The sequence below is a fragment of the Pseudophryne corroboree genome, chromosome 6, assembly GCF_028390025.1.
Source record: "Pseudophryne corroboree isolate aPseCor3 chromosome 6, aPseCor3.hap2, whole genome shotgun sequence".
NCBI lineage: Eukaryota > Metazoa > Chordata > Amphibia > Anura > Myobatrachidae > Pseudophryne > Pseudophryne corroboree.
This window is the reverse complement of record NC_086449.1, coordinates 169,891,434-169,916,383: the sequence shown is the minus strand read 5'-3', so window position 1 is coordinate 169,916,383 and position 24,950 is coordinate 169,891,434. Positions and strand designations below refer to the sequence as shown.

Below are 24,950 nucleotides of genomic sequence, written 5' to 3'. Positions count from 1 at the left end.
CCATTTAATGTTATTGTGCAAATGCTGGTGGAGCGGGGCTGTGACCTCATTGTAGTGTGGCAGAAATTTTGAAACATACTGTAGCTGGTCATACTCAAAAAGTGCTGCAGACTCATCTTACCTGTGGGGGTAGGCCTGTGTTGAATAGACTGTGTCTTGGTAAGATTGAATTAACAAGCTCTGAAGCTAGGAGATGGCCAAGATACAGGACTTCCGTTACTCTGAAACAACACTTGTCTGGGTTTAACTACATGTTGATTTCATGGATTCTTTGGAGGACCTTGTGGAGGCACATGTCATGTTCTCCCATGGTCCAACCCTAAACGAGGATGTCATCCACAATGTTCTCACTGTGGAATCCCTCTAAAAATAATGGAATACTTCAGGGCATTTAGAGGAAGGCATACCTGCCCACAGGTGTCATGAACGTGATGAGCAGGGATAATTGCTTCTCCAATGTGACCTGCCACAATCCACATTTGGCATCCAGAGTGGAAAATATCTTTGCATTTAGCGTATCAGCTATTATGTGCTCCCCAGTTCTGAGGAGGGTGATGTGGTCTCATCGGAACTTTGTTCAGACACACAAGGTCAATGCGTATGCTTACCGAACCATCTGTTTTATTTTACTGCAGCAAACATAGCCAAAACCCTAAAAGTTAATTTTACCCGTGAAACAGTTACACCCAATGTGTCACATGATTAAACCTCTCTATCACTTTATCCATTATGGCCAGAGGAACAGGTCTGAGAGTACATACTTTGGGAGAAACATCTAAGTGCATGTGATGACTAGGAGTTTCCCAACGATATTACAATTGAACATATCAGTACAGCTTTTTGACTCTGGAACATCCTGTTGAATGAAATGCACATCAGTACTTATAGTTATCAACCCAAGTTTTATGCTGTCCATCAATTCTAGGGGTGGTTTCACATTACTATCCACTATGTGAAACTACAGTGCGGAATTTGTGAATTGCAATATGGCATGTTCATGGTCTTGACTCTTGATTACCTGGCGAATGTAAGCAATTAGATTCACAGTGAGAGAGCAGTCAATAGGTGATTTGGAATTTGAGCACTGGAGGCATTCACGTGACATGACGTTACACTTGGCGCAGGTGTCAATTTTTGTTTTTTTAACATTTCTTTATTTGCACAAAACATCAATAAAAACACGCTCAATTGTACAGACATAGAATACGTAATACAAGAAAAATGGCTTTTTAAACAGCAAACTTTAAATGTGTTTCATATACAATATTCCACATATTGACTACATGACTGCTAGGGTCCACTAGAGATTGAGCCTATTAGCTCTTTCGTATGCCCCTGAATCACGGCGCCCTAGAATATAAAAAAAAAATTCACGGCACCCCTATGCCAAAAATTTCTTATTAAGAAATTTAGAAAGAAATATTACATTAAGTAGATCACGTTTATATGTCATCCTTAGGGTCAGTTGTGTGGTGAGGGACAAGATTTGCTTCTGTTTGGCCACATATTTTATGACTGGCAGCCACCAGCACTGGTTTTGCCTATTATATTGACCATGAATAATTTGAATTGGTCCTGGACCACCAACCCAGGGCACCCCTGCAAGTGTCCCGAGGCACCCCAGGGAGCCACGGCACACAGTTTGGGAACCTCTGCTCTATGGAATATTTTGAGAAACATTTCCCCGTACATCAGAGCAGGAAGATTTCTTACTGAGATTTTTAATGCGCTTAACAATAGTTCCACTGAGAAGCTGGGAAATCTCTCCCTCCGTTTCCCCAACACTGTATACTGTTTGTTATAGTCCACCAAACTTCTTAACAGTGAGTAATGTGTTGATATAGCTTTTCTATTTGTATTTCTCTGAGATAACACAGTATCAAATCTGTTCCCCCAGTCATTTTCCCCAAGCGCTTTACTAACATTGCTCACATAGTGCTGTGCCTGGATAAATGTCAAATTGAAAGGAATAATTGAGCCAAATTCTGTACAAATTTGTGTATAAGTTTTAGGCTTCCTGTTCTGGACATCCAGGAGTTGTCTCACTCTACTCAGTCCTACCGCCTTCCATTCATAGAAGGAGGAGTCTGCTGTCCCATTTTGGAAATTTAGATTGTTCAGAAAAGGAAGGTGGACTGATACATAGGGATGTAATTTAATGGTGCAGTTTTAGTCATACTTTCCTTGTGGACATCAGGAGTGGATTTTGTGAGGTTTCAGAGTCTATTTCTCGATCTGAAGCATGTACTGTAGGAACGCACCCAATCCCATTTTAAGGAGGAGAGAACCCTCCATAGAGGTATATGCATAATTATCAATCTCTGACAACCAGTCACAAATATAACGAAGTTGCGCTACATAATTATATAATTCTATTGTTGTAGCTTTCTAATTCCAATTCTGGCACTTTTGCCCTCCCAAATTAATCGACTAAATAAGGAGTTAATCTCACGTGCATCACTGCGTGTTACAACCACTGGTAGGGACTGTTGCGGATAGAGAAGTTTTGGAAACGATACCATTTTTAACAGATTTGAACGACCGAGTAAGGAAGTGGGAAGATCCCTCCAACCCGCTAATTGTATCTCACATTCTTTTATAGCTGATTTTATATTCATATCATATAGTATGTTCATATCTTTTGGAAGTTTTACCCCCAAAAAGGTTATATATTTGGTGGCCCATTTAAAATATAAATCTCCTGCCCAGGCCAGTTTCCTACATCCCAGTTTGAGATACATTGCCACTGATTTCTCTAAATTTACTGTAAAATCAGAGGTTTTCCCAAATTCTGTAAGTTTTTGCATTAGGGGAGAAAGGGAAGATCTCGGGTTTGTAACATATAACAGTAGACAAAACAAAGTGAAAACACTTGGCGCTACCATAAAATGATCTCTTACATGAGCAAAAGAATGCTCACACATAGACACCGATGGTCATACAATAAGACCCTTCTGAACAATGGATTTATCTCCCATATTTTTCTAAAAATTGAAACAGATAAAAATAGTGCAACACCAGATGATAAATGGCCTTTACAGATCCTTTTATTGGTTCCACTCACATAGATGCATATATAATGCGCATATCATCCTTATAGATTGTTGTTCCACACTTCAACAATACTTTAATGGAGAACTGGAAGCTCAGAAGAACAAATATATAGTGCAATACTTTATATAAAACAGACTTTTAATAGACAATTGCACTCACATTAAAAACAATTGATAAAAGCATATACTGTATCACCAAATGTTTGGTACTGCCAGTTAGATAGCCCAGAGTCCCAGTAGCCTGCTGTTGCCTGGAGTGCCTCAGTCCTAGGTACTGTAGGTTAGATCCCCCCAGCGGCTGATGGTCCACGTGTCCCCGTATACTGAATCCAGCAGTTAAAGTCCCTTTGCTCAAACGCGTTTTCGGTCACAATGACCTTCATCACTGATGAAGGTCAGTGTGACCGAAAACGCGTTTGAGCAAAGCCTTAACCAGAGTTGATCGCAGCAGCAAATTTGTTTGCAGTTGGGCAAATGCATGTGCACTGTAGGGGGTGCAGATGTAATATGTGCAGAGAGAGTTAGATTTGGGTGGGGTATGTTCACACTGAAATATAAATTGCAGTGTAAAAATAAAGCAGCCAGTATTAACCATGCACAGAAACAAAATAACCCACCCAAATCTAAATCTCTCTGCAAATGTTATATCTGCGCCCCCCCCCCCCCCCTGCACTGCACATGGTTTTGCCCAACTGCTAACAAATTTGCTGCTGCGATCAACTCTGCATCACCCCCACTGTCCATCAGGGATTACTCCTGGGGCTCAGCTAAATACAAGTTGGCATAGTATTTATGAAATACTTTGATAATTTCTGTATTTTTTGTTATAAGCCACCCATCTTCTGGATCTTTTATTGCTGTTATATGGTTCCTATTATTTTTTTTTGGTCTTGCCGTGGAGGCTAAGAGGCTCCCCGCCCTATTCCCCCATCTATAGACAATTTTTATTTTGATGCCATTATTTGTCTTTATCTCCATTATGGTGGTAAATATTTCTCCTTTTTTGGGCCTTGAGGTCAATATTCTTGCAGTTGAGACAGTTGACTGGGGTGTTTTCTGGAACAGCGCGCACAGTGTGAACTATGGGGATCATTCTGACCCGTTCGCACCAGAAATGCGCATGCGCGGTGCCCGCAATGCGCACGCGCGGTGCCCACAATGCGCACGCGCGTCATTGCCAAGCGACAGTCGTCGCAGAGCAACAACTAGAAGAAAGAGAAAGTGATCGCTAGCGTGATCGCAAGAAGATTGACAGCGGGGAGGCGTTCACCGTTTTCCAGGCGTGGAGATCCGAACGCAGGCGTGTCCAGGCGTTTGAAGGGCGGTTGTCTGACATTAATTCCAGGACCTTCATCGCTGGATCCATCGCACAGGGTAAGTAACTGCAGGGCTGGTCTTGTTCTGCACAAAACGTTTTTAGCATAGCAGAGATGCACAGGCGATCACAGCCCTGCTATGCTAAAATACACTCCCCCATAGGCGGCATCTAGTTGATCGCATGAGCAGCAAAAAGTTGCTATGTGCGATCAACTCGGAATGACCCCCTTGGTGCAGTGGGCTGCTGGAACGTGCAGTGGAAGGATGTCTGTCATCAGCCTTAGGCTTGGATGCACAATGATTTTGTTTGCCACAACCATTATATCATTTATTGAAAGGGGGACATTTGTGATGTTCATGGGAACGGTGACCACCCCAATTCACACAGCATGTATGTTGCTGCACATATTGCCGGAGGACACATACATACAGTATACTCTATTTTAAACTCCAATTTACTTTTATTGGACTGCTCATGCACCATGCACATATATGTATATGTCAGTGTTAATTCCTGCTGTTTCTACTTCACTTTCTATTTTGGCCAGCTGCTGCACCAGTGCGCATGCGCCGACGTCAGTTGGCACTTGTGCGAGCAGACAGATTGTGATTGTAGCCCATAGGCTACAACAAAGTAATGCCATATAGGTATATGTAGCGATAGCTTCCGGGGCCAAGTTTCTTGGTAATGTGGGTGCATCAGGAATTTGAATTACATGGGGAATACATGTGAGAATCGCAAAAACTTCTTTCTGAGTATTCATGCACCTGAATATTGCTCCATTCTTTTTTGATCAGTGACAATATGAAAGAAGCTGTCAGAATCCTAACATTCAGAAAATCTCAGCCTCTCCACTCAAGGACATCAAGTCATTACATCCTATTACAAGTGACGGATCACGGTTCTCTCTCCTGTTACAGCATGTAAAGTTCTGTGCTGATGGTCAGCTCTGCCAAAACCCTTTGATGATTCAGACCAAGTGCTCTCATTAACCCCCACCTGACAAGACTCACCACAGTTTATGCTTAAGGCTAAGTGTAATGGTTTAACAGCTAGTGCCTGAAGCAGGATTTATAATGGTATAGTACAGATTTGCTGGAAAAGGTGGCTTATTTAAAGTGAAGACATATGCACTCGGAAATGGTGGAAAAGACACATGTAAGACAGGTGTGTATACATGCATATGTTTAATGAATCATACGCTCCTCAAGATGCATCCAACTCCAAAACAACAGTATTTACTCCAGATGCAAGTCTGAAATACAAATATGTATATGCAGGCCCGGCGCTACCCGCTCAGCAAAGGGATGCAAAGCAGGTAGGTGCCAGGCTGGAGAGGCGCTCTCCCTGTTATTCATCCCTGTGCTGCACCTGGGCCCCCTGCTGCTGCTGCCGGCTGCTGTGCCTGTCACACCGTTTGACAGGCAGCGGCGCTGGTAGCTTGAAGCTTCCCCCTACCATCATGCAGTGTCCGTCCGTGTCCTGGCCAGAAAGGGGGCGGGGCTACACGGCGCCGAGGGACAGAGCTACACAGGACCAGGCTGCAGTAGGAGGACAGATACTGCTGCAGATCCAGCCAGCCAGATGGAATGTTGAAGGAGAGTGAGTAAGTATGTGTATCTATGTTAGAGTGACCATATTATCCCTTTTACCTGGGACGCCCATGGATTACACAGGTTCTGTAGCTGATTAATCCTAGCTGAAACGTAGCCTTGAAGTCAGCCAGACACAGAACCTGTGTAATCCATGAGCGTCCCAGGTAAAAGGGATAATATGGTCACACTAATTTTCTATGTGTATGTTAGTGTGTGTGTGTATCTACAGTATGTGTGTGTATCTATGTGTATGTGTATCTACAGTGTGTGTGTGTCTGTGTGTGTGTGTGTGTGTGTGTGTGTGTGTGTGTGTGTGTATCTATTGTGTATGTGTGTGTGGGAGAGGGGGTGCATAATTTGTAAAAATAAAATTGCACTTCTGAGGGCATTCTATATAATTGGTGCTACTACAGAGGCTATTATGAGTATAACCAGTGCTACTACAGGGGCTATTATGCGTATAACTAGTGCTACTACAGGGGCTATTATGCGTATTACCGGCACTACCACAGGGGCTATTATGCGTATAACCGGCGCTACTACAGGGGCTATTATGTGTATAACTGGCGCCACTACAGGGGCTATTATGTGTATCACTGGCGCCACTACAGGGGCTATTATGTGTATAACTGGCACCACTACAGGGGCTATTATGTGTATCACTGGCGCCACTACAGGGGCTATTATGTGTATAACTGGCGCCACTACAGGGGCTATTATGTGTATCACTGGCGCCACTACAGGGGCTATTATGTGTATAACTGGCGCCACTACTGGGGACATTATGTGTATGAACAGCACTACTATGCTCAAGGTAATGTGAACAAGATTGTGCTACTGTGTGGCGTAAATTGAAATGGGGGTACTATTGTGTTGCCACTAGAGATGTGCACCGGAAATTTTTCGGGTTTTGTGTTTTGGTTTTGGGTTCGGTTCCGTGGCCGTGTTTTGGGTTCGAACGCGTTTTGGCAAAACCTCACCGAATTTTTTTTGTCGGATTCGGGTGTGTTTTGGATTCGGGTGTTTTTTTCAAAAAACCCTGAAAAACAGCTTAAATCATAGAATTTGGGGGACATTTTGATCCCAAAGTATTATTAACCTCAATAACCATAATTTCCACTCATTTTCAGTCTATTCTGAACACCTCACACCTCACAATATTATTTTTAGTCCTAAAATTTGCACCGAGGTCGCTGGATGACTAAGCTCAGCGACCCAAGTGGCCGACACAAACACCTGGCCCATCTAGGAGTGGCACTGCAGTGTCACGCAGGATGGCCCTTCCAAAAAACACTCCCCAAACAGCACATGACGCAAAGAAGAAAAAAAAGAGGCGCAATGAGGTAGCTGTGTGACTAAGATAAGCGACCCTAGTGGCCGACACAAACACCCGGCCCATCTAGGATTGCCACTGCAGTGTCACGCAGGATGGCCCTTCCAAAAAACACTCCCCAAACAGCACATGACGCAAAGAAAAATGAAAGAAAAAAGAGGTGCAAGATGGAATTGTCCTTGGGCCCTCCCACCCACCCTTATGTTGTATAAACAGGACATGCACACTTTAACCAACCCATCATTTCAGTGACAGGGTCTGCCACACGACTGTGACTGAAATGACGGGTTGGTTTGGACCCCCACCAAAAAAGAAGCAATTAATCTCTCCTTGCACAAACTGGCTCTACAGAGGCAAGATGTCCACCTCATCATCATCCTCCAATTCATAACCGTGTACATCCCCCTCCTCACAGATTATCAATTCGTCCCCACTGGAATCCACCATCACAGCTCCCTGTGTACTTTGTGGAGGCAATTGCTGCTGGTGAATGTCTCCATGGAGGAATTGATTATAATTCATTTTAATGAACATCATCTTCTCCACATTTTCTGGAAGTAACCTCGTACGCCGATTGCTGACAAGGTGAGCGGCGGCACTAAACACTCTTTCGGAGTACACACTGGAGGGAGGGCAACTTAGGTAGAATAAAGCCAGTTTGTGCAAGGGCCTCCAAATTGCCTCTTTTTCCTGCCAGTATACGTACGAACTGTCTGACGTGCCTACTTGGATGCGGTCACTCATATAATCCTCCACCATTCTTTCAATGGTGAGAGAATCATATGCAGTGACAGTAGACGACATGTCCGTAATCGTTGTCAGGTCCTTCAGTCCGGACCAGATGTCAGCATCAGCAGTCGCTCCATACTGCCCTGCATCACCGCCAGCGTGTGGGCTCGGAATTCTGAGCCTTTTCCTCGCACCCCCAGTTGCGGGAGAATGTGAAGGAGGAGATGTTGACAGGTCGCGTTCCGCTTGACTTGACAATTTTCTCACCAGCAGTTCTTTGAACCCCTGCAGACTTGTGTCTGCCGGAAAGAGAGATACAACGTAGGTTTTAAATCTAGGATCGAGCACGGTGGCCAAAATGTAGTGCTCTGATTTCAACAGATTGACCACCCGTGAATCCTTGTTAAGCGAATTAAGGGCTCCATCCACAAGTCCCACATGCCTAGCGGAATCGCTCAGTGTTAGCTCCTCCTTCAATGTCTCCAGCTTCTTCTGCAAAAGCCTGATGAGGGGAATGACCTGACTCAGGCTGGCAGTGTCTGAACTGACTTCACGTGTGGCAAGTTCAAAAGGTTGCAGAACCTTGCACAACGTTGAAATCATTCTCCACTGCGCTTGAGACCGGTGCATTCCACCTCCTATATCGTGCTCAGTTGTATAGGCTTGAATGGCCTTTTGCTGCTCCTCCAACCTCTGAAGCATATAGAGGGTTGAATTCCACCTCGTTACCACTTCTTGCTTCAGATGATGGCAGGGCAGGTTCAGGCGTTTTTGGTGGTGCTCCAGTCTTCTGTACGTGGTGCCTGTACGCCGAAAGTGTCCCGCAATTCTTCTGGCCACCGACAGCATCTCTTGCACGCCCCTCTCGTTTTTTAAATAATTCTGCACCACCAAATTCAAGGTATGTGCAAAACATGGGACGTGCTGGAATTTGCCCATATTTAATGCACACACAATATTGCTGGCATTGTCCGATGCCACAAATCCACAGGAGAGTCCAATTGGGGTAAGCCATTCTGCGATGATCTTCCTCAGTTGCCGTAAGAGGTTTTCAGCTGTGTGCGTATTCTGGAAAGCGGTGATACAAAGCGTAGCCTGCCTAGGAAAGAGTTGGCATTTGCGAGATGCTGCTACTGGTGCCGCCGCTGCTGTTCTTGCGGCGGGAGTCAATACATCTACCCAGTGGGCTGTCACAGTCATATAGTCCTGAGTCTGCCCTGCTCCACTTGTCCACATGTCCGTGGTTAAGTGGACATTGGGTACAACTGCATTTTTTAGGACACTGGTGAGTCTTTTTCTGAGGTCTGTGTACATTTTCGGTATCGCCTGCCTAGAGAAATGGAACCTAGATGGTATTTGGTACTGGGGACACAGTACCTCAAACAAGTCTATAGTTGGCTCTGCAGTAATGATGGATACCGGAATCACGTTTCTCACCGCCCAGGATGCCAAGGCCTCAGTTATCCGCTTTGCAGCAGGATGACTGCTGTGATATTTCATCTTCCTCGCAAAGGACTGTTGGACAGTCAATTGCTTGGTGGAAGTAGTAAAAGTGGTCTTACGACTTCCCCTCTGGGATGACCATCGACTCCCAGCAGCAACAACAGCAGCGCCAGCAGCAGTAGGCGTTACACGCAAGGATGCATCGGAGGAATCCCAGGCAGGAGAGGACTCGTCAGAATTGCCAGTGACATGGCCTGCAGGACTATTGGCATTCCTGGGGAAGGAGGAAATTGACACTGAGGGAGTTGGTGGGGTGGTTTGCGTGAGCTTGGTTACAAGAGGAAGGGATTTACTGGTCAGTGGACTGCTTCCGCTGTCGCCCAAAGTTTTTGAACTTGTCACTGATTTATGATGAATACGCTGCAGGTGACGTATAAGGGAGGATGTTCCGAGGTGGTTAACGTCCTTACCCCTACTTATTACAGCTTGACAAAGGCAACACACGGCTTGACACCTGTTGTCTGCATTTCTGTTGAAATACTTCCACACCGAAGAGCTGATTTTTTTGGTATTTTCACCAGGCATGTCAATGGCCATATTCCTCCCACGGACAACAGGTGTCTCCCCGGGTGCCTGACTTAAACAAACCACCTCACCATCAGAATCCTCCTTGTCAATTTCCTCCCCAGCGCCAGCAACACCCATATCCTCCTCATCCTGGTGTACTTCAACACTGACATCTTCAATCTGACTATCAGGAACTGGACTGCGGGTGCTCCTTCCAGCACTTGCAGGGGGCGTGCAAATGGTGGAAGGCGCATGCTCTTCACGTCCAGTGTTGGGAAGGTCAGGCATCGCAACCGACACAATTGGACTCTCCTTGTGGATTTGTGATTTCGAAGAACGCACAGTTCTTTGCTGTGCTTTTGCCAGCTTAAGTCTTTTCATTTTTCTAGCGAGAGGCTGAGTGCTTCCATCCTCATGTGAAGCTGAACCACTAGCCATGAACATAGGCCAGGGCCTCAGCCGTTCCTTGCCACTCCGTGTGGTAAATGGCATATTGGCAAGTTTACGCTTCTCCTCCGACGATTTTATTTTAGATTTTTGAGTCCTTTTTTTACTGATCTTTTGTGTTTTGGATTTTACATGCTCTGTACTATGACATTGGGCATCGGCCTTGGCAGACGACGTTGATGGAATTTCATCGTCTCGGCCATGACTAGTGGCAGCAGCTTCAGCACGAGGTGGAAGTGGATCTTGATCTTTCCCTATTTTTGGAACCTCAACATTTTTGTTCTCCATATTTTAATAGGCACAACTAAAAGGCACCTCAGGTAAACAATGGAGATGGATGGATACTAGTATACTTATGGATGACGAGTGACTGACGACACAGAGGTAGCTACAGCCGTGGACTACCGTACTGCGTCTGCTAGTATAGAGATGATAATGATATAAAAAATATATATATATCACTACTGCAGGTATATATAATATAATGACGGACCTGCTGGACACTGTCAGCAGACTCCTAAACTACTAGTATGAAGAAGATAGAAAAAAAAACCCCACCACAGGTAGGTATACAATTATGGATGAGCACTGACGACACAGAGGTAGCTACAGCCGTGGACTACCGTACTGCGTCTGCTAGTATAGAGATGATAATGATATAAAAAATATATATATATCACTACTGCAGGTATATATAATATAATGACGGACCTGCTGGACACTGTCAGCAGACTCCTAAACTACTAGTATGAAGAAGATAGAAAAAAAAAACCCACCACAGGTAGGTATACAATTATGGACGAGCACTGACGACACAGAGGTAGCTACAGCCTTGGACTACCGTACTGCGTCTGCTAGTATAGAGATGATAATGATATAAAAAATATATATATATCACTACTGCAGGTATATATAATATAATGACGGACCTGCTGGACACTGTCAGCAGACTCCTAAACTACTAGTATGAAGAAGATAGAAAAAAAAAACCCACCACAGGTAGGTATACAATTATGGACGAGCACTGACGACACAGAGGTAGCTACAGCCGTGGACTACCGTACTGCGTCTGCTAATATAGAGATGATAAAGATGATAGAGATGAACAAAAAAAATATAACACTACTGCAGGTAAATATTTATATAATATAATGAATGACGGACCTGCTGGACACTGTCAGCAGAATGCGTTTATAGAATAAAAAAAAAAACACCACAGGAGTGTTTAACTTTTTCAGGCAGACAATATACTGGTGGTCACTGGTCAGTCACACTGGCAGCAAAAGTGTGCACTGTACTCCTGCTATAACTGCACCCCAGTCTCCCCCACAATTCAGCTGTGTGAGCAGTGAGCACTCAGCACAGTCAGATATACATATAGATGATATTATCATGCAGCACACTGAGGCTGAGCACAGACTGTGTATCGTTTTTTTTCAGGCAGAGAACGGATTATATTAAATAATAAATAAAACTGGTGGTGGTCACTAGTAACTATCAGCAAAACTCTGCACTCTGAGTACTCCTAATGCTCCCCAAAATTACTAAGTAATCAACTCAAGTGTCTCTATCTATTCTAACGGAGAGGACGCCAGCCACGTCCTCTCCCTATCAATCTCAATGCACGTGTGAAAATGGCGGCGACGCGCGGCTCCTTATATAGAATCCGAGTCTCGCGATAGAATACGAGCCTCGCGAGAATCCGACAGCGGGATGATGACGTTCGGGCGCGCTCGGGTTAACCGAGCAAGGCGGGAAGATCCGAGTCTGCCTCGGACCCGTGTAAAAAGGCTGAAGTTCGGGGGGGTTCGGATTCCGAGGAACCGAACCCGCTCATCTCTAGTTGCCACGCCCCTTCCTTGTGAGACCACACCCTTTTTTTGCAGCATGCTGTCCCTTTAATATGGGAGGGCGCAAATTTATAGTTTCCAGGGGGGCGCCGAACACCCTAGCACCAGCCCTGTGTATATGTCTTATGAGGAATCAAAGAAGAAGTATGCAGATATTGTAGATATGTGGCTTAATAATGTTAATAGTCAGTGTGCATGCAGGGAAAGATTTGGAGTAGCCAAAACCGGACTATGGGGCTAATTCAGACTTGATCGCTGCTGTGCGTTATCGCACAGCGGGCGATCAGGTCTGAACTGCGCATGCGCAAGCCACCGTGCGATGCTTTTGTACCTGTGCGGGGGGGCAGAGCCAGACATGTGGGGCGGACTAGCCCTGTGCACATCTACTATCAAGTCTGAATTACCCCCTATGGGCCTAATTCAGAACTGATCGTAGATGTGCAAAAAAACGCACATCTACGATCAAAACCTCTGACATGCGGGAGGATGCACAGCGGCGATGCTTTCACACTTGCCAAGTAGCTCCCTGCCTACGCAGCCAGCTGCGAAGGTAGACGGCTACCCTCATGTTTTTGTCAGAAGCCATGACGTCATGCAGCCAACGTGGTCCGCGCCCGCAAATGTTCCGGACACACCTGCATTGTCCGGACCATGCCTGGAAAAAGCCACCACAACGCCACTGACACGCCCCGCGACCGCCTCTGTCTGTCAATCAGTCAAAGGCGATTACACCAGTGAGATGCCTTCGCATCTCACATGTGCACATGTGCAGTGAGACTGCTGCGCGTGCGCACGGCACAGGGCTTCAGCCTGCGATCACTGCCGCTGCAGCGACCAGGTCTGAATTAGGCCCTATTACAGACCAAATGGGGTTTTTTCAGAGAATGAGACAGTCTTGTCCCATCTCCGCAACCGGCCGCAGGACCCTTGCAGGTGTAATCGGAGCTGCCGCAGAAGGAGGGCCTTATTCAGCACGGGTCGGAGATACGTTGCTTTCGCATGCTCCCAACCCGTCAGTGGCTAAGCGTATGTGTGGGCTGTCATATTGTGGTCGCATCCCGGAAGGATGCGACTGCAGTATGATTGACAGCCACAGGCATTGGGTGGGTGGTATCGCTGCATTGCGGTGATGGTGATGCAGCATTTGGTGGGTGTGGCGATAGAAATGAGGGTGGATGTCTGACATCACAAGCAGCTGTTGCTACCCGGAAAATGGTCACCCTGTGACTACCTTTACAGCTTGGCTGCGGAGGCAGGAGGGCACTCACAAATTAGTGATGCAGCGCCAGTGATCACAATCTGAATTTTTTGTGGAGTGCGCTCACGCAGTGGGCGCATCCCGGGAGTCCAGTTTGATGCTAAAAGCATCTCTGGGCTGCGATTGCTTCTGCCTGATTGACAGGCAGAGGCGTTTGCAGGGCGGGAGAGGGACCAACCACCCGTTGTCTGGACCGGCGGGCGGGTGGTTGGTGGCGGCTACGTGACGTCAAATGCAGCCACTGCGACCCGGGATGCGGTGGGTAGCTCCCTGCCAGAACGCAGGAGCTGCGCAGGTAGGGAGCTACTCTCCGGGTGCAAAAGTATCGCCACCGTGTGATGCTTTTGCACTAGTGCGGCGGGGGGGGGGAGCAGAGCCAGAAATGCGGGGTTGACAAGCCCTGTGCTGTGCGTCCCCCTGCATGTCTAAGAAACTGATCCTAGATGTGCTAATCAGCGCATCTACGATAAGATCTGAATTAGGCCCCATGTGCAAGGGGAGCAAATACATTTATATTTTTTCTGTGTAGAGTAAATACTGGCTGCTTCTGCATGCAGCCCATAAATGTTAGACAGCTTTATTTTTACACTGCAATTTTGATTTCAGATTAAATGCACACCACCCAAATCTAAATCTCTCTGCACATACATCTGCCCCACATGCAGTGCAAAACGGTTTTGCCCAGTTGCTTGCTTTTTTTGCTTTATTTATAAACATGAATCAATCCAAACGCCCCAGAACTTAGGGGATCCGAGTATGTCTGAGTCCTGGCACTGGTCATTTTTCTTTAGTTGGATCTCTTGTGTTTTGGATTTCCCTCAGAGACGGATCCCTCGTGACCAGGTGACATTTCACGCTGGAGAGTGGGTGCAGGATTGGACTGGATTCTGGAGCAGTTTTTATTTATGAAAAAAAAATGGCATTAGCATTGATTAGCACACCATCAGGGCACCATTGTGGTCTCAGGGTTATATTTTTATGTATAATATATACAATCTGCTTATTTATACCCCTTTTCCACTAGATCAAAAAACACGGGGTAAATGCACGGGGGCGCACATTTACCCATGTTTTTTGCTAGTGGAAAAGGGTCCCCCCGCAAAAACCCGGATCAAGTGACCTGTGAATCCTACACGGGTAACAACTGGGTAGGACACGGGAATGATCCGGGTAGGGTTGTAGTGTAAATGGAAGCCGTGTCGTAATATACAGAGTCTGAGGCTTTCACACTGCCAAATGAACCGGTTCTGAACCGTGTATGATCCTTCTTTTTACACGGGTTGAAATACCGGGTTGTTTGACCCGGTACGTTCATAATGGCGCTTTCACACTGCAGCTCAAACCAGATTGACACGGCTAAAACTCGGCAATATACCGGGTTATTTTTGCGATGTGAAAGGGGAATTAGTTTACCCAAACCACAAAGATTTGGTGGGGTCCCCGACAAACCAAGCACATCAGGCACAAAAGTGTCAGTTTCTGTCACTGAAGTCCTTGGTTTGTTAAACTGTGCATGTCATTTATAACATACAACATAAGGATGTGTGGAAGGGCCCAATGACAGCGCCACTTCCCATTTCATTATGGGCTGTATTTTAAAAGTATTGTCTCTCACAACGCCATTTCAGGATCTTGTATTGTCCTGACTCCTGATGCCTGTGATATGTTATATGGATCAGTTTGCAATTGCATTACAATATATAATTATATTATAATTCCTTATAACACTATGGAGACTGGAGACTGGAATTATTATTAGGATGCTTGTTTTGTTGGGGGGGTATTTATTTTTTTACTTTTCTAATCAATTCTTCCTAAATTCTCTTTATTTATTTTTTTATTTGGATCAATAAGGAATCAAAAATCATCAATCAATTCAATAGATACAGTATCAAACCTCGTATTAGGATGCTTGTGGGTTGTTGTTTTTTACACTTTTCTAATAATTTTTTCCTAAATTCTCTTTTTTTAAAATTTTAATTACTAATCAATTAAAATCATCAATCAATTCAATAGATCTCAAACCTTATAATAAGGTACTTGTTTTTTTTTAGTTTTCTAATTGTTTATTCCTAAATTCTATTTTTCTTTTTTGAATTGTAATGAATAATCAATCAAAATTAAATTGTAATCAGTCAGAATTAATCAATCAATCAATAAATCAATCAATCAATAAGAATTAAGCAATCAAATCTCACATTTAGATGGTTGGTTGTTTTTTTTAAACAATCAATGCTTTACCTGCCTATCACTACATACTGTAGTGCCCTCAGGCCTCTGATCTAGTTCTTGATTAATGAAAACATTCTATGGGGTCGTATAGTTTATTAAACTGTCATCCTGTTTGTCACTGCTGTGCCACAATGTTTCATACAGTAGGTGTGCTATAATCTTTTAAAGTAACTGCTTTGTGTTTAAGCCGCTGACCTGTCGCTTCATTTAGCCAATATTGTGAGCTGTCAAAATGGACTGGAAATGAATATTATTGATGGTAGTAATACAGTAGGAACAATTATAGGTCCACATTATATCATTTTACCTATAATTATCAATTTTCAAGAAATCCAGAATCAGTTCCATATCTGGACTAAAACAAAGGTCCGCCCACATCTCTAGTAATTGGACACCAACCCCCCTCCCCCCCCCCCCCCCCAACACACGCACACAGGCATGCAAATGAAACAGTGTGCTCCTGCAACAGACACGTGTTCGGGAAGTTATAAAATGGGTAGAGGGACACTGATTAGATCATTTGCTAACGGAATTGCTTGCCATTAGGAGCTAATTGAATTTGCAAAGGGGATCATCGTAGGTTGCACAATGTCATGTTTCCAGGGCGATGCTGGACTGGTGTACAGAAGATTCAGTAACCCGGATGGACTGGCCAGTTCTTATCCCCACTGAGAACCTCTAGGACGAATTGGAGAGACGGGTGCATTCTAGGCTGACTTGACCTTCTTCAGTGTACGGCGGAATGGCAAAACATACCACCTGCTGTTGTCTAGGAACTTGTGGAAAGTTTTTCAAGAATGGTGTCTGCAGTAATCAATGTACGTGGTGGACATACAAAGTACTTAGGCTAATAAAATCTTGTTGATCTATTTGCTGCCAGTGTCCAATCACTTTTGTTTACATACTGTATGTAAAAGCGCTATCAGTTCTTTCTTCATTAATGCTGTGTATAGATATATAGATGATAATTCAATATTAACTTGTATTTTGTATAATTGTGGGAAGAATGGTGGCATAGAATACCTACATCACAGCATTGATATCAAGAGTTCAATTTGCAAACAAGGCCCTACCTGTGTGGGCTTTGTATACTCTTGCCGATGCTTGTGTTGATTTTCTCTAGGTTCCACCTTTTCTTTCTACACTCCAAAAACACACTGGTAGGTAAAAAAAAAATTGCATTTTTCTAATACTCTGGTTTGGTGCTATCTCTTTCTCATATTTCTCCTTCCTCCTCTATCTCTCTATATGGGGTCTATGTACTAAGCCTGTGTACTAAGCATTAAAAATAGATAAAGTGAAGAGAGACAAAGAGAGATAAAGTATCAGCTCCTAACTATCATTTTTCAAACACAGCCTGTAACATGGCAGTTAGGAACTGATTGGCGGCACTTTATCTTTAGGCACTGCAACACAGTCCAAAATACAATTAGATGAGCCACACCAACTGCCAGTGAGTTCCAGAGGGTTTGGTTTGGCAGTTGGTATGTCTCCCCTATTTGAATTTTGGACTGTGCTGCAGCCTCTCCTCTGAAGTCGCCACTGCCAATGTATAGTACGTTTGCTGCTGCAGAATTGAGCTATATATCAATGTGTGTGGTGGGTAGAGTGTTTGAGTTTTGTTTTATTCTTATTTATTTAAGTCCAGAGTATGCATTTGGTAGGAAATATACAGTATATCGCGAGCTCAACTGGGTCAGGAACTGATGTGAATATATTTTCTGTGTAATATGTGTGCACTGCAATATATAAATAAATGTTAAAAAAACACATTTACAATTTGATATGTAAAGGTTCTTTTGCCTTTGAAGATCTCTCCAAGCTCTACACTGCAGAACTCACTAGCTAATCTCTTGCAAATATACACATACAACCAGCTGACTGTAACTGTGGGGGTGATTCATACCTGATTACTGCTGTGCGTTTTCGCACAGTGGGCGATCAGGTAGTCACTGCGCATGTGTATGCACCGCAATGCACACGCACATCGGACAGCAACAAAGGGCATTGCGGGTCAGCGACGGGATGGTGCGAAAAATCTGATTGCACGGGCGTTCGCAAGGTGATTGACAGGAGGAAGCCGTTCGTGGGTGGTAACTGACCTTTTACTGGGAGTGTCCGGAAAAACGCAGGCGTTCACAACTGTTTTCAGGGAGGGTGTCTGACGTCAGCTCCGGCCCCGATCAGCCTGTTCTCATCGCACTGGAAGAGTGAGTCCTGGGCTACGCAGAGACTGCATAAAGTGGATTTTTGCAGCTTTAGGTACACATGGAATCACACACTTGTACGGCGAATTCACACTCCCCCTGGAGGAGGCGACTATCTGAACGCAGGACAGCAAAGTTTGCAGCCCAGCGATCAGGTCTGAATCACCTCCTGTGTCCTGTGTTGGTCAGGGAAAGATAGATCACCAGAAGAAAGAGCTTTGATGATCCCAAGGGGAGTCAAAAGTACAGGGCGTATACCCTATCTGCACCCATGCTTGGAGTCAGAAGGTGGCTCAATAGAAATGTTAATATCTTCTGGTGATCTATCTTTCCCTGACCAATGTGGTATATTAGGTCCCTCCTAGTATGGTGTCGGTTCTTCTCTATTGGCATGGGTCTATTAGCATCAAGGTTAATTAGAGTTACATTCCATGTGTATCATGTTCAAGGATTTTGTAGCTGCACATTTTTCGTGGTGGTGATAGTGTGTTCTGCCTTTTTTCCGCAGCTCCTGAGCCACTGCCCTGACGACGTGGTGAGTGAGTTGCTAGGCTACGGGCCGGCAGCGTCGCGGGTTGCCTAGCAACGGATCTGCAGTGACGCGCCGAGGGCGTCACCATACGTCATCTTCCTGCACCGCCCGGCGCCGGGGACGGAGGCGCGGGAGCTGTTCTGCATGGTGTTTGGCGGGCTACTGTCTTCAAATGGGTGAGTAATTTCTTTCTCTTCTTCTTTCACCTACACCTTGACAAAGGGGTTGAATTCCCCGAAACGTTGGTGGGGTGCGGGTGCGCTATGTAACTGAGCATCAATACAAGCTTTTTGAATCTAAGATCCTGAGTGCCGCAGCCTTTGTATCCTCTATTCAGCATTTATTCTGAGGGCACCGGGGCACGTAATCAGCGGAGGTAGTGCCGGGCTTTAGGACAGTGTATATATATATACATATATATATATATATATATATATATAGAAGTCGGTATGGAACGGCACTCAGAGGCTTTTGTAAATGCAGATAATTTGTATTAAAATTCAGTGGTACATCACTTTCAGAACATCAACGTTTCGTTGCCAGCATGCACCGTCGTCAGGATATGATGTAGCATACACAGACAGAGACACATATAAATCAGATCCCCAAAACTCACCCTCCTATATACCTGTGAATTTACCCTTATCCAAAACACCTGAGCTCCGGGTGGGTCAACAGCTTCCTGGCGTGCGGGGGCGCTTGCCGATGGCGTCATTCCGCTGTCCCGGCAACGCTGTGAGCAACGGGGTGCCTCCGCATGACGTACTCCCGTCGTCAGGGCAACCGCAGCGTGTGTGATGGTAACCTGGGACGCCATCGCGTCTCTCAGGCCCCTACTGCCACGCTGATCTTGCTGCTGTGATCCGCTCCTTCACTGCTCTAAAGTAAACAAAACAAAACATTTAAAAACACATAAGGGTAAACGCTGCTGAGAAAGATGCACTTATATACACCTGACACTAAGCACTATGCTGGAGTCATTCAAATAAACAATATACTTATAATATTTCATTATCGAATTGTTTAGTTCATTGACCGGTATAGTCAAGAGTTTTGCCGTAAGTGGATAGCCATTATAAATAAATGTTCATTTGATTTAATGATTTTAGTAGTAGAGGAGGCAGCCAAAGAATTGGAAAGCGTGAAAGCTAAGATTGCCACATTTGAAACCATGCACACCAGCACTTTACAGGAGGATTCTAGCACTGACTGGCTCATGAAGTTGCAGAGTCAGTGTGATAAGTACCGGACAGACCTCATTCAATTTAAGAAGCTCAAACGAGCTAAAGTAATACAAGACTATGGCCCTCATTCCGAGTTGTTCGCTCGTTAGTTTTTTCCGCAACGGAACGATTTGTCGCAAACTGCGCATGCACAATGTTCGCAGTGCGCCTGCGCCAAGTAAATTAGCACAATAGTTTGGTATTTTACTCACGGCCTAACGAAGATTTTTCATCGTTCTGGTGATCGTAGTGTGATTGACAGGAAGTGGGTGTTTCTGGGCGGAAACTGGCCGTTTTATGGGAGTGTGCGGAAAAACGCAGGCGTTTCAGGGAAATACGCGGGAGTGGCTGGAGAAACAGGGGAGTGTCTGAGCGAACGCTGGGTGTTAGGCGCCGAGGGTCCGCTCGTCAGTGCGGCCCGGCGCCTAGCAACCAGGGACGCCGTACGCGGACAGCCGCGGGCTCCCTGGCAACGCTAGACGCCGGGCGCACGGAGCCGCACAGACCCTAGCAACGGGGACGCCACTGTCAGACCGCATTCCCCGTTGCTGGGTCCAAAGTTAATTACCACACTTGTTTCCTGGCCGTGCAGTATGGCAGCTGCACGGCATGTTTGTAATTAGCCCTGTCTGGCACCTGATTGGAGGGCTTCCATTTAAAGGCACTCTCAGGACTTCTCACAGACGCCGGTAATAGCTTCCTGTTTGCTATATCTGTTGCAGAGAGTGTTTCCAGTCCTGCTCTTTCCGGTCGTTCCTGTCCTCAGTGGTCCAGTACTCGGAAGTTGTCATCTGTTCCTGGAGTCCTGACCGAGCACCTTTAACATCCTGTGGTGTTCGTGAGTCGCGGCGTAGCCGTGTGTTGCGGCTTGACCGCTTACTATTTATTATTTGTTATATTGAGTCTCGGAGCTTTTGCGGAGGATTCCGCTCCCACAAATCCACTCTGGTATCCAGCGGTGCTGGGTAGGAGTAACGGATTAGTGGATTTTGGTTGTCCTTTTCCCTGGCGGTTTGTCCGCACATACTTCTGGTTTAAGTTTAGTTAGCTTGTAGCCCCTGGCCTGGTTGTTTAGTCAGAGGGCCCCTTGTTATCACCCTGTCTCGGATTTCCCTTTGTCTCCCATTAAGACCTGAGGGGGCATCGGAGTTGGGCAGACATAATCCGCCCTTCAAACGCGGCTGCCATGGGCTCAAGCAACCATAGTCTCGCAGGGGATTTCTGATAACACGGGCGAGACAACGGAGTTAGGGCGCCAGGGGTTACTAGGCTTTCCTGCTCCCGTAACCAGCATTCCCTTCCAGTACTCTGGCCTTTGTCATAAGATCTCCTCTGGTCAGAAGTACTGGAATCATAACATTATTACCGGCCACACCAAAACTTAAAATTAAACAAGGTTTGATTTTTTCCCTTATTTCAGTTTGGAAGATTTGTCGGCCTCATGAATCCCACTGGTTTAGGGCCAAATCCTGGCCAGCTTCTAGTTAGCCAGATTCAAGAACTTACTCAGATGGTTCAGGATCTTTCCCTTCGGGTGAAGTCGCAGGAAGATCTTTTACGGACTTCCCCGAGGGTCGTCCCTGAACCGAAAATGCATTTGCCTGACCGTTTTTCTGGTGATAGGAAGCAGTTTTTTAATTTTAAAGAGTCTTGTAAACTTTATTTTCGCTTAAGACCAATCTCCTCAGGTACAGAATCTCAGCGGGTCGGAATTATTATTTCTTTACTTCAGGGGGATCCCCAGACCTGGGCTTTTGGTTTAAGAACAGAGGATCCGGCATTATTGTCTGTAGATGCCTTTCTGGGGTCTTTAGGGCTTTTGTATGATGACCCTGATAGAGAGGCATCCGCCGAGAGTCAGTTGCGTGCTCTCAGACAGGGTAGGAATCCCGCAGAGATTTATTGTACGGAGTTTCGCCGTTGGTCGAACGACTGTGGCTGGAATGACCCCGCCCTGCGCAGTCAGTTTCGCCTCGGCTTATCTGAGTCTATAAAAGACAGTCTCCTTCAGTATCCCGCTCCTGAGACTCTCGATAAACTCATGGAGCTTTCTATTAAGATTGATCGTCGTCTCTGAGAGCGGAGGGCTGAAAAAGGAGCACCTGTTGGGTCTTCTCCTTGTGTTTTTTCCATTCCTGTGGACTTAGAGGAGCCCATGCAGATGGGTCTCTCCAAGCTGTCTACTGAAGAAAGAACCAGAAGGCAAAATTCTGGTCTTTGTTTGTACTGTGGGGGTAAGGGACATTTTGCCCGTAATTGTCCGAACAAGTTGGGAAATGCCTCGACCAAGTGAATTGTGAGGGGGTTCACTTTGGTCTGCAGCTTATCTCCTCGAATAATTCCCTGTTAGTCCCAGCTAAAGTTTCCTTTGGCAGCCTCTGTTCTTCGGTGTCGGCTTTTGTTGACAGTGGAGCTGCAGGGAACTTTATGGACTTAACGTGGGCCAAGGCCTTAGGTATTCCTCAGTTAACCTTGGGTAGGCGTATCACCATGCATGGTTTAGATGGGAGTCCCTTGTCCAATGGGGTTATTTCCCTCTGTACACCCCCTGTTCTACTTTCGGTAGGAGCTCTTCATTCCGAAAAGATTGAATTTTTCCTTACCCATTGCCCTGCAGTTCCAGTGGTTCTGGGTCACCCTTGGCTGGCCTTTCATAATCCCATCATTGATTGGCAGTCGGGGGAGATCTCACAATGGGGTACCATCTGTAATAAGGAATGTATTACGTTTCCCATCAGAATAGCTGCTGCCATTCCCGAACCCATTCCTGTGGAATACCAGGATTTTGTTGATGTATTTTCCAAGGGCAATGCAGACATTCTGCCTCCCCATCGGCCTTATGATTGTGCTATTGAGCTAATTCCTGGTGCCACATTGCCAAAGGGAAGGTTATATGCATTGTCCGGACCAGAAACTGTGGCCATGAATGAGTATGTTAAAGAGAGCCTAGGGAAAGGATTTATCAGGCCATCTAAATCCCCGTTAAGTGCAGGCTTCTTCTTTGTGGAGAAGAAAGATGGATCACTCAGACCTTGCATTGACTTTAGAGCCTTGAATAAGATCTTAGTAAAAAATACTTACCCTTTGCCGCTGATTTCTGTCCTCTTTGATCAGCTACGTTCGGCTGTGATTTTTTCTAAGATTGACCTGAGAGGAGCATATAACCTCATCCGAATCAAGTCAGGAGATGAGTGGAAAACGGCATTCAGTACTCAGTCGGGTCACTACGAGTATCTGGTTATGCCATTCGGCCTGTCTAACGCTCCTGCAGTTTTCCAGGATCTCATTAACGACGTGCTCCGTGATTTTCTTGGAAGATTCGTGGTCGTTTACTTAGACGATATCTTGATCTATTCTGACTCTATTGAACAACATGTTACCCAGGTGCGTCAGGTTCTTCAAAAATTACGTGAAAATCACCTATATGCCAAGCTGGAGAAGTGTGAATTTCATGTCACGGAGGTATCCTTTTTGGGGTACATTATTTCCCCTCGGGGATTCTGTATGGAACCAAAGAAGCTCCAAGCCATCCTTAGTTGGGCGCAACCCACCAACTTAAAAGCAATTCAGCGCTTTTTAGGGTTTGCGAATTATTATAGAAGATTTATTCATTCTTTTTCCGACCTGGTTGCTCCCATTGTGGCACTTACTAAGAAGGGAGCGGATCCAACCAGTTGGTCTCGTGAAGTTATCTTTTCAGGCCTTGAAACAAGCCTTCGTCTCAGCCCCAGTCCTCAGACATCCCAACCCAGAATTGCCTTTCATTGTTGAGGTTGATGCCTCAGAGGTTGGAGTAGGGGCTATCCTGTCTCAGAAGGATCCGGACTCTCTAGAATTACATCCTTGTGCCTTTATGTCCAGGAAATTCTCATCTGCTGAATCCAACTACGATGTTGGTAACCGGGAATTACTGGCTATTAAATGGGCTTTCGAGGAGTGGAGGCATTGGCTTGAGGGAGCAACACATACCATTTCAGTTTTGACTGATCACAAAAATCTTCAGTACATCGAATCAGCTAAACGGCTGAATGCCCGGCAGGCTCGTTGGGCTTTATTTTTTACTCGTTTCAAGTTCATTATCACCTTCAGGCCAGGTTCCAAGAATACCAAGGCGGATGCCCTATCACGCAGTTTTCTTCCAGTTCATGATAACAGTCCTGTTACTCCCATACTTCCGTCTTCAGTCATTCGGGCAGGCCTCACACAAGATTTATTTACCCAGTTAAAGCAGCTTCAACATCAAGCTCCTGGAAATACTCCTGCTGGTCGTCTTTATGTCCCTGAGTTTTTGAGAGCAACTGTTTTGACTGAGTTTCATGATAGCAAAGTTGCCGGGCATCCGGGGATCTCTAAGACTTTGGAATTAGTCTCCCGCTCAGTATGGTGGCCTGGTCTTTCTAAAGACATTAAGGAGTTTGTTTTTTCTTGTCAGGTCTGTGCACAGCATAAAGTTCCCCGTTCCTTGCCTATCGGGCAACTTATGCCCTTGAATGTTCCTCTCAGGCCATGGTCTCATATTTCCATGGATTTTGTGGTAGACCTCCCTCTGTCAGCCGGATGCCGAGTCATATGGGTAGTAGTGGACCATTTTAGCAAGATGGCCCATTTCATTGCTCTTCCCCGACTGCCATCTGCCCAGGGATTGGCAGTTTTGTTCCTCCGTCATGTTTTCAGACTCCATGGGTTACCTACTGATATTGTTTCTGATCGGGGTTCACAATTCATTGCACAATTTTGGAAGTCTTTTTGTGCCTCATTAAAGATGAAATTGTCTTTGACGTCTGGCTACCATCCCCAATCCAACGGGCAGACTGAGCGAGTTAATCAATCATTAAAACAGTATTTGCGTTTGTACTCAGCCAAACTCCAAAATGATTGGTCTGAGTTTCTTCCTTTGGCGGAGTTTGCTTACAACAATTCCTGTCATTCCTCCACCAATGTGTCTCCATTCTTTACAGTTTTTGGTTTTCACCCCAGAGCTAATTCCTTTTTTCAACATTCCTCTGTCTCCTCGATAACCTTAACCTCTCATCTCAGACTCATTTGGAGAAAAGTGCACCTTGCTCTCAGAAAAGCGGCATTTCGGGAGAAAAAATTTTCTGACAGGCTCCGGCGGCCTTGCACTTTTAAGGTAGGAGATAGGGTATGGTTGTCGACTCGCAA

General features: G+C 45.4%; 1 long non-coding RNA gene across 1 annotated transcript in view; it reads left to right on the top strand.

Annotated features, from left to right (window-relative positions):
* Positions 1 to 24,950, top strand: part of LOC134935099 (uncharacterized) — a 101,948-nt gene that overhangs the window by 35,454 nt on the left and 41,544 nt on the right. The window contains exon 2 of the long non-coding RNA XR_010179900.1: positions 18,541 to 18,740. This is a non-coding gene — a long non-coding RNA (uncharacterized LOC134935099). The remainder of the gene's footprint in view (positions 1 to 18,540; positions 18,741 to 24,950) is intronic.